The sequence below is a fragment of the Trachypithecus francoisi genome, unplaced genomic scaffold (genome assembly GCF_009764315.1).
Source record: "Trachypithecus francoisi isolate TF-2019V2 unplaced genomic scaffold, Tfra_2.0 Lachesis_group1, whole genome shotgun sequence".
NCBI classification, from domain to species: domain Eukaryota; kingdom Metazoa; phylum Chordata; class Mammalia; order Primates; family Cercopithecidae; genus Trachypithecus; species Trachypithecus francoisi.
The window spans coordinates 75,914,173-75,932,013 of NW_022681454.1; the positions used below are offsets into that span (position 1 = coordinate 75,914,173).

Sequence of the window (17,841 nt, forward strand, 5' to 3'; positions counted from 1 at the left end):
CATGAGTATGGAATGTGTTTACGTTTGTTTGTGTCATCTATGATCTCTTTTAGCATTGTTTTGCAGTTTTCCTTGTAGAGGTCTTTCATGTCCTTGGTTAGGTATATTCCTAAGTTGTTTTTTGCTTTGTTTTGTTTGTTTTGCAGCTATTGTGAAAGAGGTCGAATTCTTGATTTGATTCTCAGCTTGGTCACTATTAGTGTATAGCAGAGCTACAATTTTGTGTCCTGAAACTTTGCTGAATTCATTTACCAGTTCTAGGAGCTTTTTGGGTGAGTCTTTAGGGTTTTCTAGGTATACAATCATATCATCAGCAAACAGTGACAATCTGACTTCCTCTTAAGGAGTTCTTGGATGCCCTCTGTTCTGTCCATCTCTATCATTGACCTGAAAAATTGATTCACGTGAACATACCAATGTTGCTAATAGATAACCTTTTGAGTCTCTGGGTAAAATCTTTATCATTTAAAATTGGTCTACACAGGAAAATAAATTGTTCTACAAAAAAAGACATGGACTTGTATGTTTATCACAGCACTATTCACAATAGCAAAGACATGGAATCAAAGTGCCCACTGACAGTGGATTGAATAAAGAAAAGAGAGTTTATATACGCCATGCAATACTATGCAGCCTTAAAAAAAGAACAAAATCATATACCCTGCAGCAACGTGGATGCAGCTAGAGGCCATTGTCCTAAGCAAATTAATGCAGGAACAGAAAACCAAATACCACACGTTCTCACTAAGTGGGAGCTAAACATTGGGTACTCATGGGCATCAAGATGGCAAAAATAGACACTGGGGACTACTAGAAGGGAGAGAAAGGGGGACAAGGGTTGAAAAACTAACTATTGGGTACTATGCTCAGTACCTGAGTGACAGGATCAATCATACCCCAAAGCCCAGCATCACACAATATTCCCATGTAACAAACCTCCTGAAACTAAAAGTTGAAATTATTTGTAATAAGTAAATAAAATGGGACTATTATAGATGTTCCTTAACCCAGAGAATCATTTTGATAGTGTGAATTTTAAGTACCTGTACCATGCAAGGCTGTAAGAAAAATATAACAGGGAAACAGATGGAAATTTAGGTGCTACTTCAGTCACTTAAAACTGACTCTTGTGTGTATGTGTATATGTGCACACGTCCACATGTGTATGGCCTGTGATAGCATGGTGAGGTGTGACGACATGCTATTATGATGTGAGAGTTAGGGAGAGAAACTGTTTGTTTCTTAGTCAAAAGATTTCCTCTCAGTCTGCCAGAGAGAGATAGGGAGAGCTTAAACCTTGCTTCTCAATCAGAGACAGATATTTTTTTCTCTCCTCTTCATAGTCCTAGTACTAAGGGAGGATATGTGTCCAGTGTGCTAAGAAGAGTACCTGGCACACAGCAGGCACTCAATAAGTGTATTAGTCCTTCAGCAAGCATCCACTTAGCTCATGTTTTGTGTCAGGCACTGTTTATACACCAGAGAATAAAACAGATGAAGACCTGGCTCTCCTGGTGCTCACGTTCTAGTGGCAGAGACATTAAATAGAGGGAAAGGAGTGAAGTGAGGACGAGCCTTTAACAAGTTCAAGTTGAGGGCAAAAGGAGGTAAAAACAGACTACATGCGTGTAGCCTGCACTGTGTTCCCTTTCTCTGGGCCATATCCAGAATGATATAGAACCATGATAGTTCTATGGAAAGCTGAGTTTGGGTATTGAAATTGTTTAAAGAGGGAACTGGGGCCAGGCACGGTGGCTCACATCTGTAATTCCAGCACTTTGGGAGGCCGAAGCAGGTGGATCACAAGATCAAGAGATCAAGATCATCCTGCCAACACAGTGAAACCCCGTCTCTACTAAAAACACAAAAATTAGCTGGGAGTGGTGGCACATGCCTGTAGTCACAGCTACTCAGAAGGCTGAGGCAGAAGAATCACTTGAACCCAGGAGGTGAAGGTTGCATTGAGCCGAGATCATGCCACTGCACTCCAGCCTCAAAAAAAAAAAAAAAAGGGAACTGGGCTAAGTTGAAGGAAAACCTTTCTTACTAGGATAGATCGCCAAGGGAAGGTGCAAATTCCATTCCCTGAATTAAAATGGCTGATGAAAATCCAATTCTTACCAGGAACCATGAGTTGAAGAAAGAATGCTCGACAGGAAGCCTGCATTCCTGCTGTGCTGTATAAGCTGGGCGACTTTGGCCAAGTCTCTCCACCACTGTAAGCCTCAGTGTCCTCATCTACAGAAAGAGAAGGGAGTATTTGGTGACCGCTGAGTTCCCTTCCAATCCTGTGGTTTCAATGACACCAAACTCTTCTGATCTCTTCAAGTCTTCTACTTCTATATTTTCCTTTATTGTAGGTTTTCACAGGAAAAAAATAGAATGCATCACTTGGATTATAGTGTTAGCCTCAAGATTTCTTAAAAAGTATAACACACTGCTGGGATTACCATTGTGAAGACTCTGAGAGAGGAGACAGAGGCAGAGACAAGGGTTGGGGCAAAGGGAACACATATAACATCACTACGTCCGTGTATAAAATCTTCAATATACCTTTCACGGTCGTGTGGGGCATCTCCCTCACTGTCATAATACAGGTAAATCAGGTTTTATACAATCTATACTGTTGAAAAGCAGCATGAAAACCCAATTTTGGTCATTTAAATTATAGAAATACATTAGAGAAATTGCTATTAAAGTGAATCTTTTAATATCTTTTGTAATGCAAATGAATGTCCCACATTTCATTTTCATGACAATCTGGGTTTGTATGAATTTATATTTAAAAATTACAGCCACTATTTACCAAGGGCCCACTCCATAACAGATTCGGTGCCAAAAAGTTCGCATACAATATTGCATCTAATAACAGCCTCACAAAATTATTTCTCATTATCACTATTTTACAGAAGAAGAAAATGCAGCTCAGAGAAGTTGAGTGATTTACCCAAAGTCACACAGGTAGTAGGAAGGATAATGAGAAGACAAGCCTAAATTTATCTACTCTAAGAGCCACATTCTTAACCACTACTCTGAACTGCCCCAAAAACATGAAGCAAAGTCTGCTCTGGGTACATTTGGAGTCTAGGGGCTCACTGTCCTGTAGCTTCTATTTTCTTAGTCCAAGTCCCACACCCATTTCTCAGCTACTGAACCTTGTTTACAGGCCTGAAAAATGGCAAGCGGCTTTCAGGCATAGATTCTGCTCTCAGAAGCCCAAGATCGTGAGCCAAAATAGACTTTGGAAGGCTCAAAAGAGAGGGGCCAGACCAAGAGAAGGCTCAAATCCATGTGGAAGAAGTGGACAGGCTTGGACTGGAAAGAAGAAGGCTCCAGGGAAACATGTGCTAACAGAGTGTTTTCACAGCTCAGCTGTCTCATTTGAAGAAGTCGCTTCACCCAGAATCTGCAGACTCAGTACAATCAGCAATGCAGATTGATTTTTAAAATACAGAAAGAAACAGAAGGTGATCTGTAGCACAAAGTCAGGTTTTTAAGTTTTAAAACTTTTTTAAATCTACGACAGGCCAGGTGTGGTGTCTCAGGCCTGTAATCCCAGCACTTTGGGAGGCTGTGGCAGGCAGATGACCTGAGATCAAGAGTTTGAGACCAGCCTGGCCAACACGGTGAAAACCTGTCTTTACTAAAAATACAAAAATCAGCCAAGCGTTGTGGCACATGCCTGTAGTCCCAGCTACTTGGGAGGTTGAGGTAGGACAATCACTTGAACCCAGGAGGTCCAGCTTGCAGCGAGCCGAGATCGCACCACTGCACTCCAGCTTGGACAACAGAGCGAGACTCCATCTCAAAAAAAAAAAAAAGAAAAGAAAATCTTTAATAAAAAAGTACATGTTTTACAAGAATTCATACAAATAGAAAAATACACATCATACGCTTTAGGATCATTGCTTATGTGGAACAAGTAAGAGGGCTGGGAAGAGTCAAAAGGAAGAAATAAGTGGCATTTGCCTTATTTTTACCTTGGTCCAATATATGCATGAGGACCACGTGTGTTAAGCCACAGCAGATAATGCTAGGATCCACAGGTGAAACTCAAAGAGCACTATTCAAAATACATACCGAGCCCACACACTTTGCACACCAAGACGCCACTGTCTCTGGCCCAAACTTCCACAGCATCCTCTGACTGCTCTCCTAAGCCCAGTCATTTTCCCATACAGTCTATTTGCAGAGCAAATATTCTATAACTTAAGTCAAATGATACTAGAACCCTCCAATGACTCCTTATCTTATTTAGAGTAAAATGCGATCCTTGCAAAGATTCCCAAGGCCCCACGGGTCTGGCTCCCATGGTCTGCCTCCCATTCCCTTTCTAACTTCATATCTCACCACGCTCCCCTTTGCCTTCCCCTTTCCAACCACACTGACCTCTTCACTGCTCCATAAACCTGCCTCAGGGCCTTTGCACTCACTGTTCCTGCTCGTGGAATGCTCTTCCCCTTGATACTCACAAGGCTCTTTCAGGACTCCACTTGAAAGCCAGTTGTCCGTGAGGCCTTTCCTGACCACACTAGTTTGCAAGTGTCCGCCCCCGCGTTCTCTTTCTTTCTTACTGATCCCTGTCGTGCTCTTCATTTTACTTGCCTTTAGTCTATCTCCCTTTTGTAGGAAGTAAACTCCAAAAGCACAGAGATTGCTTTCTATTTTGTTCAGTGTTAGATCCTCAGAACTTAATACCCGGAGCACAGTATGCACTCAATAAAAGCATTTGAATTGATTTTTGTTCAATGTAAAAAAATTCCTATAGAGTTTTTCATAAATGAAATGAGATATCTCATAAGGTAGTGAGCTCCCCACCTCTGGATGTATTCAAGACTGTGAAAGCATTCAAGATGTATTCAAAGCTGTGATCTTTTGGTAAAGACACAAAAGGGAGAATTCAAGCACTAGGTATTTGATTGGACTGGATATTAACCCAAGTGCCTGCCAACCCTGAAATGTCACAGTTCTGTGAATCACCACAAAGAAGCTAAGACTCTTTAAACTGAACCTAGTGAGGTCAGCAAATGCTTAAGAAACTAGGGTCACAGATTCTCCATCCTTCTCTGCCTAGTGAATTGAGCACCAGTAGCTTTTGGTTTGAGGTGACAGGGATTGTTTTTTTCATCTCTAATGTGAGTCTTTTAAGCCCCATGAATCTATTTAGAAACATTTTCTCTTGAATATGAAAAAAGCAGCACACATCTAATTGCAAATGAGAACTATCAAGACAAGCTAGTGTTATCAAATAACAGTATGATCTGGAAAAAAAGTCATCATCTCACATAATTTAAATTCTTGCCCTTTGCTCCATTGTGTATATTTTTGCATTAAAAAGTCTGTTTAAAATGAGTTCGATTCTTCCCTTTTGGGTAGATTATAAAACAAAAACATGAGAGGATTATAAAGAGGATGGGAATGACTGATAGGTGAGATTTCTCCTAAAGAGCTTCTTGATTTGATGTGTGATAAGAAGGTTCTCTTCCTTTGGAAAGACCAAGAGGATGTATGGTCTAGGGTCTGTACAAATTAGTGATGTCACCCTCCTCCAGAGAAGAAAACACTTTGATTTTATACGTATTTTCTTACAGTGATAAGAAAATTGCAGGACCCAAAAGACAGAGACCCATGTTTTACATCCTGTAAAATGTGGGCTAAAGTATGATTCAGGTATTTTCTGCCTTCCCCTTGTCTCTGCTAGAAAGTGGGATTCTTTAATTGTGTGACAATTCAGGGATCCCATGGGTAAGTGGATGATGGGCAAGAGGAGTGGTCATGTGTTCTCTGAAACCACAATTCTGAAGGCAACCTACATGCTATTAACAGCAGAAGAGGTGTTCCCTCCCTGTTTACAACTTTCCTCAGCACAGAGAAAGGGGACCCATGGGAGCACCCAATTACATTTTTATTTCATTAAAGGCAGGAGAGGCAGGTTTCTCCTGCTACTTTTACAGTCCTTTCTAAACAAAGAAGGGGCTCTGAGTTTGAGATTCCTCAGGCATTACATTCTCCTCCTGTTGCCAATTTGTAGTTTATTTCTGAAGAGAAGCCCACAGGTATACCATATCTGAGACAAACAAGCACCAATAATTACTATTTGTTTAGCCCATCCCCTGCCAATGTAGGGATACATCAGGGGAATCTTTTAACGGAATTCTCCAACATTGGACTGCATAATGGTCTATAGAGTCGCTGTTCCTCTTCCTGAGATTTCCTCTTTTGTGCTCCCCACACCCATTCTCTCCCCTATGATGGAGCAGTTCTTTATTCTACAGAACATTTGCTTTATTATAGAAACTGAGTACACTAAAAGGAAAACTTTCAACAGTTATTCAACAGTAGATCCTGGGCAGCTGTCCGTGCCTAACACTGAAGTCAGTGCCCAGGTAAAGCTGTGGGTTGGTGGTGGGCTGGGGGCAGGCAGGCACTGCAAAGGGAGACACGTTTGTACTCAAGTGGAGTTCACAGTCTATTGGGCAGACAGGATTATTTTTATAAAGGAAAATAATTAAAGAATAGCATAATACGAAGAATGCATAGTATGAAAAAGCACAGCATATGGTGCTTCATGCCGTAAAAACAATGAGTATGGGCTGGGTGTGGTGGCTCACCCCTGTAATCCCAGCACTTTGGGAGGCAGAGGTGGGCGGATCACCTGACATCAAGAGTTTGAGACTAGCCTGGTCAACATGGTGAAACTCCATCTCTACCAAAAATATGAAATTAGCCAAGTGTGGTGGTTGGCACCTGTAATCCCAGCTACTTGGGAGGCTGAGGCAGGAGAGTCGCTTGAATCCTGGAAGCAGAGGTTGCAGTTAGCCAAGATTGCGACCTTGTACTCCAGCCTGGGTGACAAGAGCAAAATTCTGTCTCGGAAAACAAAAAAGAAAAAGAAACAATGAGTATGTTTGGCACTAGAGAAGACAAGATTTGTGTGGGTTACCTCGGACTGGGCCTTGAATGACAGAAGAAAGAAACTGAAAAGCTCGCAAGATCAGTCTCTATATGAGCCCAGCCAAAGTCAGCTAGCCCACTTGCTCTGTCTTTCCTATTAGCTTCCTTTCTATGATGTAACCACAGCTGCAGGGGGCCCACAAATAACTTCCCAGGAATTAAACAGGTCAAATATTTTGGTCCCACTGGATTGTTCAACACTTAGAACCCAATTCTCAGAAAACACAAAATTAAAATGCTGTAACTAAGTCAACAAATTCTCCCTTTGCTACAGAGAGCTGGGTGGACTTCTATGCATACATTTGTGAGTACCTTTTCTCTAAAGGAAAAGTTTTAAGCAGGAAACAATTAGCAAGAAATTTTGGAAGCAGGTATAAGAGCAGAGCAAAAAGGCCCAGTCCCAGAAAAGTACAGAAGGAGTTGGTGCTCACATCCCAAGCAGAAGGAATCAAGTCTCCAAGCACGGGGCAGCCCCGTCCTGGGGATGGCTCTGACAGTGTCTTCTTATTAAAGGCCTTGTATCCAGCAAGTGCAACCTTCAGGCCCCGGGGGACAGGCCCTGGCTATATGACCAAGGGTACCTTCTTTAACCTCATATGGAAAGCAGAACAATCCTACCTACCTTGAAGAGTCTAAATTTTGGATATAATAAAACAAAGGTTTAGTACAGAGCCTAGAGCAAGTGGAGTTTATTATTACCATTGTTAATTATAATAATTTTAATATCACCCTTCCCTATCAAAGCTTCTTATTTCTTTGTTTCCTACCTTTTTTTTTCTACACTCCAATAACTAGAAAGTTGCATACTCAGATACCCATAGGGTTTTCTTCTCCTGTTAGTGCTTTGGGTCATCCTGTTTTAATCAGTCCTTTTAAAGGATCACCAGCCATTCTTCTGGCTGACGTTTTAATCAGGTTTTCCCAAGAATCCCAAAGGAGGTGGAAAATGGAATTGCAATGAAAAAAATCCACTTTCTCTACATGCCAGTAAATTATAACTCTGCAGCCGCCTCAGAAAAAGAACAAAAGACACATAGTGGAACATTTTTCTGGCTGAAAAAATTGACAAAGCCGTGGAACCAAATTCTTTGCAGTATTGATGGGAGTGGAGGGCAGGGACGGGGAACAAGTGCAATTCTGCAGAACCGTGTTCTCACAATTACTCTAACTCGATACCTAAAGTGTTCACAGGACACCTTTGGGAAGGGAGGAAAACATCTGCTTCTCTCCACACAACCTTCCAAAGATAGAAAAGAGGAATGCCTTTACATATCCCAAATAGAAGACAGTATTCAAATAATACACTCAGGGCTTTGTGCTCCAACACAAAATATTCTGCTGCTCATGGTGTTACTCCTTGAGGAACTCTTTCCAGCCCTGTGGTCAGGTGTCCCCTTCAAATCGTCCTGAAGATCACTCTAAAATGTCTGTTCTAGAGATGTGAGTCGGTATGACAGCTGCAACGGAGGAAGCGCAAAACAGAAGCTAGGCAGCCTAGGCTTGCATCTTAGCTCACCATTTCTCTATTCTGTCCTTCGGCAAGTTACTCAACCTTTCCAAATCCACAGTCACCTTGTCTGCAAATCAGAGATACCAACGTCACCTTCCAGTTCAGGTTGTGTAGGGGTTAAGCAGAGTAATGCATGCAAAGAGCTCAGCACACTGCCTGGCTCTGGCATGGAAAACATGCTTATTCATTAGTGATTGGTGGTGAGGTGCAGAGGCAGAAGTGGGAGGAGGCAGCAGTTAGGAAGCAAGACCAAGCATGACATCCTGACAGTGTCTGCCAGCTCCCATCGTCCCTCTACCCCTCCCTATACCACGTTTATTGCACCCCAGATTGGAGCTAGTAACAACTAGTAACCAACTAGTAACAATTACCACTTGTATGAGCTTTCTAGAACTGCCATAACAAAGTTCCATAGACTGGTTGGCTTCAACAACAGCATATATTGTCTCAGGGTTCTGGAGACTAGAAGTCTGAGATCAAGGTGTGGACAGGGTGGGTTCCTTTTGAGGGAGAATCTGCTCCATGCCTCTCTCCTAGCTGCTGGGGTTTGCTGGCAGTCATCGCTGCCCTGGGCTTGTAGATGCACCACAGTGATCTCTGCCTTCATCTTCACATAGTGTTTTCCGAACATGTCTGTGCCTGTGTCCAAATTTCCTCTTTTCCTAAGGACAACAGTCATACTGGATCCAGGCCTGCTGAAGTGACCTCATCTTAACTAATTACATCTCTTCAACAACCCTCCTTTCTAATAAGGTCACATTCCAAGGTGCTAGGGTTAGGTCTTCAACACGTAAATTTGCAGAGGAGAGGGAGACACAATTTAATTCATAGTACCACTTTTAGCTCTGTGACCCTGAGCAAGTCACTTAGCCTCTGTGCCTCAGATTCCTCAGGGCTAGTACAAGGATTGCTGCAGAGCTGGGGTCCACTCCTCACATCCTCGTGGGGCTTGTGAGGGTGGTGCTGGCAGCCTGAGTTTCCATGGCCTGAAGGCTTTCTCTGGGCAGCCAAAGTCATTCTGTCCATGCACACCAGGCTGAAAGTTCCGGAGAACTAATATTCATAGGGAAAATAATGTTATTATTATTTTATACATTTATATATTTGTGAGTCATACCAACTCACATCTCTATATATACATCTCAGTTTCCTCAAACTGACTTCAGGTTCCCACCTGCGTGATTGATCACTGGAGAGGCAGCAAAGTGTAGCGTTTAGGATCATGAGCTGTGAACGAAACACACCTGGATTCCCATCGTGGTTCTGCCACTTTCTAGCAGTGTGATCTTGGGCATGTTGCTTGATCTGGCTAAGCCACAGCTTCCACCTCTGGAAAATGGGCATAATGATAGCTGTTCTCTGAGGACTGGATAAGATAAAGCAGGTATAGCCAATACTATTAATAAGAGCTCATAAAAAGTTATTTATGACTCTTACTCATTTATTTATCTTTTTTTATTCTGCAAACATGGGTCTGGGCATGCCTATGACATCTTTCTCTTCCCCATGGCTTTCTCATTGCTACCTCTGCTTCCCTCCAACATGCCTGCCATGCAGTAGGCACTCAACAAATGCGTCAAAGAGTGAATGAATAAATAAATGATGCAGGAAGATTTAAGCTATTACTATTCACATTTTACATTCTGCTGTTTCCAGAAAAGATTTGAGCAGATTGAGGAGTTACATGAGTCAGAGTTTATATATTCTGACACATAAACCCTGGAAGGTAAAACATACAAGCAAAGATTCCAGAAAGCCAAAGATTGGGAGCATTAATTAATTAATGCTGACTCTCCCTGCCTGAGTGAAAGCCTCAGGCTAATAACATTCTGAAATTGCTTGAAAGCAGTTATAGTCCCAAAACCAAGGTATACCAGGAGTCCACTGGGAGCTCTAATAACATTACACCTGAGCTCTTTATGTCAGAAGTGAGCTCCAGAGACCACTCATGGACTGAAACAAGATGGGGAAAAGCCTCACTCAGCAAATAGCACACCATTAACTTGGTGTGTGTGGACGGTACCCAGGGAGGCAGTAATTGAGTCAATAAAAAAATCAGAGTGGATAAACAGGCCAAAATGAGGGGAGGGGGCATGCAAAACTGCCAGCTCCTGAGGAAACTCAGAGTGAGTTTGTGGGAATATGTGGGTCACTATGGAAGCATTTTTAAGACAATACACATTGAATCAGTGGTAATAGTAGTATTCAAATAATGTGATAGAGTGGTAGTGATCTCATTAAAATAATGGCTGAAGTGCATGGTATGTTTGCTATGTTCCCCGCACTGTCTTGGGCACTTTAACTGTGTTTAGTGCTCATTTAAATCCCCACAACAGCCCTACAGGGTAGGTTGCATGATTATTACCGATTTACATTTGAGGGAACTGAGGCACAGAGAGGTTGTATTTGTCTTTTTCATGCTGCTAATAAAGACATACCTGAGACTGGATAATTTATAAGGAAAAGGAGGTTGAATGGACTTACAGTTCCACATGTCCAGGTAGGCCTCAGAATCATGGTGGAAGGCAAAGGCACAGCAAAATCACGTCTTACATGGTGGCAGGCAAGAGAGCATGTGCAGGGGAACTAGCCTTTATAAAACCATCACATCTCGTGAGACTTATTCACCGTCATGAGAACAGCAGAGGACAGATCCACCCCCATGATTCAGTTACCTCCCACCAGGTCCCTCTCAAAACATGTGGAAATTATGGGAGCTACAATTCAAGATGAGATTTGGGTGAGGACACAACAAAACCATATCAGAGGCTAAGTGATTTGTTATTCATGTGTCATCTCAGTCCTCACCACAATGCTTTGAAGAAGTTACCATTACTTGTCCCCATTTTACACATATAAAAACCAAAGACCAGGCTGGGCACGGTGGCTCACGCCTGTAGTCCCAGCACTTTGGGAGGTCAAGGCAGGTGGATCACTTCAGGCCAAGAGTTCAAGACCATCCTGGCCAACATGGGGAAACCCGATCTCTACTAAAAATAGAAAAATTAGCCAAATATGGTGGCACATGCCTGTGGTTCCAGCTACTTGGGAGGCTGAGACAGGAGGATCACTTAAGCCTGAGAGGCAGAGGTTACAGTGAGCCAAGATCACACCACTGCACTCCAGCCTGGGTGACAGAATGAAATCCTGTCTAAAAAACAAAAAATAAAAAATCCCTGAAGCACAAAGGTTAATAATTTGGCCAGGGTCACACAGCTAGTAAGTACTAAACCAGGGTTCATAGCCAGCCAACTGACCCCAGAGCCAGTTGGTTATTATGTGAAATATATTTAGAAATATATTTAGATTCACCTCAAAGAATATCTAGCATGGAATTTTTGTCTTGTACTCAGTAATAATAGCAAACATTTAGACAGAGCTCACTATGGGCCAGGAACCATCTTCAGCACTTTTAATAAGTAATCCTTACAACAGCCCTCTGAGGGGGGTTGTATATTATCCCCATTTTTACAGATGAGGAAACTGAGAAAGAGAACTGAAGGGCCTGGCCCAGAGTCACAGTAAATAGTAGAACCAGAGCTTTTGGATCCAGGCTTCCGGGCCCAGAGTCTATGTTTTTAACCACTTAGGCACTCTCTTGCCTAAGAATGACGTGTTGGTCTATTGTGGACAATGTTGTGATCAGTAATGATGAAAAAGAAATCAGCAACAGCAGTGTTTCCTCAAAGCCTCATCTTATCACAGAGGAGTATTCACATCATCATTATGTTTCAATGCCAAGAATTTCTCTTAAAATTGTTAGTCTAATCCAGGAGAAATGTTCTTGTGCCCAAGAAAGGGGAAACATATGAAGGGAAGCACAATGGTATATTTCAGACCACAAGAAGATGCAGAGACAAGGCCATGTTCATCCCGCACACCTGTCATTTCCATCCCAAACCGCAAAGCCCTATGCCGCCTGCAGGCGTGTAGCAACCGTCAGGACTGTTGATACTGCCTGTGAGGAACTGGAACTGCAGTTCCACTCCAGCGTCCCCCTGCCTTTGGAGAGCAGGCCATTGCTTTATTTTTTCTATACCCTGCTGTTTCTTTTCTGTACACGCTATTGTGCGAAGAGGCGCATAAGGAGATAAAGCTGGACGACGCTGGCCTGTTGAGAATACCTTTCGTAGCTATCCACAAAATGCGAATATGAATATGCTTGCCCCTGCTGACAACTGTGCTGATGGGGGATCCTTCTGAGCGGTAAGCGCTGCCTGCTCTCCCTGCTGCTAAAACATCTCCATCTGCAGTGTGGGGTGGGGAGAGGCAGTCACAAAACATCAAACAGAATGGCTGGAAAGGATTTGTCTCTTTTTGTATTAATGTTCAAAATGCCAGGAGTGTTGGGTGGGCATAGAGACCTGTGTGCTCCAGTGGTGATATCTGTCCCACAGACAAGGCTTTTGACCCACGGGGTGGCCATACTCTTGAGACCATCCTATTTTCCACAGTGATCTCTGCCTGCTAAACCTGGTAAGATGAAGTCCTGTATAGAGAGCGCCTCCATGTACAAATCAAAGGAGGAACACCAGCATCCATGTCTGGGGGGGCCTTGACAGGACGCCCCCTCCTGGCTTCCCATATTATCTCAACACACGTCAGTAACACTGTATTGAAATTCCCACGGAACACAATGGCATGTCTCACCCAATAGGCAGTACTGTCTTCGATCAGAAAATACCTTCTGTTTACTTTTGCTTTTGCAGAACTCCGCTCCTAGCTAATGTAAAGCACTCTGTACATAGCTGATGATTCCGGGCAGTGACTCAGTCTGGAGTGGTAGCAGCAGTACCAACCAATGTTAAAAACAAAACAAATGGGGACTTGTTTTCATCATCATTCATTGAAAACTTGTTTACTGTACTGGACATTTTGATATGGATTATCTCATTTTATACTCAAAAGCAACCCTCTTATGTAAGGAGCATAATTCTCCTTATTTTGCCAATGAGGGAATGTAGGATGGGAGAAGTTAAGTAACTTGCCCAAGATCACAGAATTATTTAGTTAGTTGTCTGAGCCGGGATTTGAAACAAGGAAATTTGATTCCAGCTTCTGTGAAATTAAACACACTTTTCTTGTAGCCCCTTAAGATGCAAGTTTCCTTTTGCCACTTTAGGATTTTTTTTTCTTCTTTCTCCTACTTCACCCCTCTTTTTCCTTTGGTGTTCTTTTCAGTCAACTTGACCTAAAACTGGTTAGAAGGTGGAGTACAGAGTATCCTTAGTCCTGACCCTAAACCTGGTCCCAGATGCTACATTCTAGACAAGACCAGATGGGCCTAGGTTGAAAAATCTTGGTTCTGATTGGAATTCATCTCTGTACTTCAGGGAGCATCCCCCGATTGAAGCATGTGCTTCAGACTCTGAAGAGTGGCCCAGACTCTGCCACCAGCCCACGGTTGACCTTGGGCAAGTTTCTAACCTCTGAGACTTAACCTATATAAAACATGATCATAGGCCAGGCACTGTGGCTCACTCATGTAATCCCAGCACTTTGGGAGACTGAGGTGGGTGGATCATTTGAGGTCAGAAGTTCAAGACCAGCCTGGCCAACATGAAGAAACTCCATCTCTACTAAAAATACAAAATTAGCCAGGTGTGGTGGCACATTCCTGCAATCTCAGATACTAGGGAGGCTGAGGCAGGAAAATTGCTTGAATCCAGAAGGCGGAGGTTGCAGTGAGTTGAGATCACACCACTGCACTCCAGCCTGGGCGACAGAGCAAGACTCCATCTCAAAATAATAAATAAATAAACAAACAAACAAACATGAGAATAATAATTCCTGCCCTACATTTTTTGAATGTTAGTTTATAGAAGACTGATGAAGGTCAATGCGTACAAGGGTGTTTCAGATGTCGTGAAATACTCTTTGCCAGTGTGAGAAGGTGGTGGTATCCACATTCCAATGGTTCTTATTTAGATCATTGAGGTAGATTGCTTTTATTCACTTATTTTTGTAATCTAATAAAGAGAAGTGAGAAAGAAAATCTCCTTCCTCTGAGAAAGGGAGAGGTACACAGAAGTGGAGAAGAAAAAACAAAGAGGGACTGAGAAACAGAAGAAAGAGGAAGGCAGGGGAGAAATGGGACATAGGCAACGAGGGAGAGGAAACACAGACTAAGGAAATCAGAGACAGAAGGTGAGAGGTAGAAACAAGGTTGGAGAGAGAGCCAGAGAGAATCCAAGGCTAATACTAAGTTTCACATCTATTTCATTAGATGCAACAAGTAAACTGCCTCCAAGATTAAGCACACACCTAATATTAATAACTTAATTATTTTTTCCTCCAACTGGTTGACCTTTAACTTCCTTCTCCTTAGCTGTTCCTCCCTACTGCACCACATTAATCACCCACATCAACTAATCACTTAAGTGTGTACCAGACAAGAAGGGCTCTGTTTGCAAGAACCATATTGCCAGTGAAGAAGCCGTTTTAGTTACACACAGGACCTGCCACTTGCACCTAGTTTGTGACTGGCATTTTTCCGTGCTAGGTCTACTGGAGTGTCCACCTGCTAAGCGTCTTACCCTCACTGCTACCCTTAACCCCTGGGCTGTCTTGTTGCGCACTGAATAGGCTTGATACTGAACTGGTCCAGGTAAATTGTGATGACAGCCCAAAAGCTCCAGCCAGTGCTCAGGTGTGGGTGAGGTCTAATAAAAGAAAACTCTTTTTTTTTTTTTTTTGAGACAGAGCTTTGCTCTGTCGCCCAGGCTGGAGTGCAGTGGCCGGATCTCAGCTCACTGCAAGCTCTGCCTCCCGGGTTTAGGCCATTCTCCTGCCTCAGCCTCCCGAGTAGCTGGGACTACAGGCACCCGCCACCTCGCCCGGCTAATATTTTGTATTTTTTACAAATACAAAGAGACGGGGTTTCACCGTGTTAGCCAGGATGGTCTCGATCTCCTGACCTCGTGATCCGCCCGTCTCGGCCTCCCAAAGTGCTGGGATTACAGGCTTGAGCCACCGCGCCCGGCCAAAAGAAAACTCTTTTTTTATGCTTACACAATACTTCTGACACCAAATGTATTGGTTTTCCACCAGGCAATTCTCTAGTTCTCTGCAGACACCAACTGGTGTCCTACAGTTTAATTCTGACACTAACTACCCAGGGTTAATGTAGATCTCGTAGGTTAAGGACTCAGTCCCACAAGACTGCCCCTACTTCAGACACCAATCCCCAGCCCAGGCCTCCCATAATTCTGGCCAATCTGCTATAAATCGGGGGTTTCCACGACCCCCTCCTCAGGTTTGATAATTTGCTAGAAAGCTGACAGAACTCAGGAAAACAGTTTACATTCCTTATTCTTACTGGTTTATTATAAAGAATACAACTCAGGAGCAGTGAATGGAAGAGATTAGTAGGGTAAGGTATGGGGAAGGGGTATAGAGTCTACGTGCCCTCTCTGGATGCGAAACCCTCCCAGCGCCTCCACGTGCTCACCATTCCAGAAGCTCTCCAAATCCCATTGTTGAGGCCTTTATGGAGACTTCATTATGAAGGCATGATTAACTAAATCTTTGGTTATAGTTGATTAAGCCAAGTTCCAGCCACTCTCCTGTTTGGGGGTGAGGCTGTAAGTTCTAACCCTTTAATCATATGATCGGTTCCTCTGGTTTATGACTCCTCCCAGAGTCACTGTATTAGCACAAACTTGAGTGTGGTTGAAAGGAGCTTATTATAAATGGATGTTCCTCTCACCCCCAGTCTCCCAAGAAATTCCAAGGGCTTCAGAAGCTCTGAGCCACAAACCAGGAGTGAAGACCAAACACATATTTCTTACTATATCACAATATCACAAATACCAACCTGCCAAAGGCCCAAGAATGATACACCTACTTCTGACAAATGACAGTGATGTTCCCTTCTGCTTTACAGATAAAGGGCAGGGCCCACATTTGTGGTGGGAACATTAGTCCTTAACCCCTAATTGCCAGATGACTTTTCCAACTGCCCAGCTCCTGCTGTTGTGCAAATCATCTTGAAGACTGCTTATTCAGGGCACCCTCTTCATAGCCTCCACTGACATTTTGAAAAGAAAATAAATCTCAGGGCCCCAAAATCACTAAGCCAAGAGAAAAGTCAGGCTGGGAACTGCATCAGGCAAACCTGTCTCCCATTTTATTTCTAAATAAGATAGCTACAAAGATTTAAAAATAAATAAATAAATAAATAAAACTACATACCTCCCTCACAATTTGCCAACAAGGAAATTCCGTGCAGACAAAGGACAGAACTCAAAGTCAACCCTCTGAGGCTCACCTGAGACAAATGCATATCTGATTGCTTCCTCTGCCCTATTGTTTATGTAAAAATGTAGATTCAGTGAACCAGACTACATTGTGTATCTGATCAAGGCTGATCAAGGACTCAAAAGAATGCAACTGTTTGTCTCTTATCTACTTCTAATGGAAGCCCCCACTTCAAGTTGTCCCACCTTACCAAACAGAACCAATGTACATCTTACACATATTCATTGATATCTCATGTCTCCCTAAACTGTATAAAAGCAAGCTGTACCCTGACCACCTTGGGCACATGTCATCAGGACTTCCTGAGGCTGTGTCACAGGTGCATCCTTAACCTTGGCAAAATAAACCTTCTAAATTGACTGAGACCTCTCTCAGATGTTTTGGGTTCACAACATCCCTCTTAATCACTAGGTGGAAGTGAATAGCTACACACCTTATATTTGTCTCTTGCATTGCAGCTTTCCTGTCACACACATCTTGCTCCTCACAGCACTCCTGTCATGCTGATAAGAAAGATAAGGCTCAGAGGAGTTCATAGGTTGCCAGTTAGTACTCACGGAGCAGCTACTCTATGCCAGGTCCTGTCTGAGGCCATCCACAAGCCCCTTATGCAAGCCTCTGATCCCAGTGGCAGGTAGTTATGACTTATGCCCAATTTGCAGGTGTAGACTCTGAGATTCAGTGGGTTTAGTGACTCAAGCATGGTCATGTGGTAGCTAGAAAGCCAAGGCTGTGACTGAGACTTTGAGTCTACATTCAGCCATAGCAGACAGATCTTCCTACATTCATCCCTAAAGGATTTCACATGTAGATTTGTTTGTGAAGGGAAAAAAGCTCATAGTGGGTAAATCAGGTTTGTGCTGGCCAGTAAAAGTTTTAAAAACAAAATTCTAGTGCCCTCTTTTTGTCTATGATGAACAATTGTTTTTATTTGCCACATCCCCTCTCTGTGCCTTCAATAAAATGGGAGTGCTGGCTACTTACAGAAGAGGTTTCTAAGAAATCCAAAGCCTACTTGTACCAGTATCCTTACTACAGGTATCCTGAACAATGAAAATTGCTTTCCTAAGTGAAACTAGACTCGAGTGGTTTGTTCTACCCTGTTATAGTCATCCAGT

At 42.9% G+C, this 17,841-nt stretch overlaps 1 long non-coding RNA gene across 1 annotated transcript in view; it reads right to left on the reverse strand.

The window, feature by feature from the left end:
- The window catches only part of LOC117086390, a 47,759-nt gene extending 30,395 nt beyond the window's left edge, over positions 1-17,364 (reverse strand). Inside the window, exons 1-2 of the long non-coding RNA XR_004438319.1 lie at positions 17,157-17,364; positions 2,122-2,238 (exon numbers count right to left, since the gene is read on the reverse strand). This is a non-coding gene — a long non-coding RNA (uncharacterized LOC117086390). The remainder of the gene's footprint in view (positions 1-2,121; positions 2,239-17,156) is intronic.
- Between the last annotated feature and the right edge of the window lie 477 nt (positions 17,365-17,841).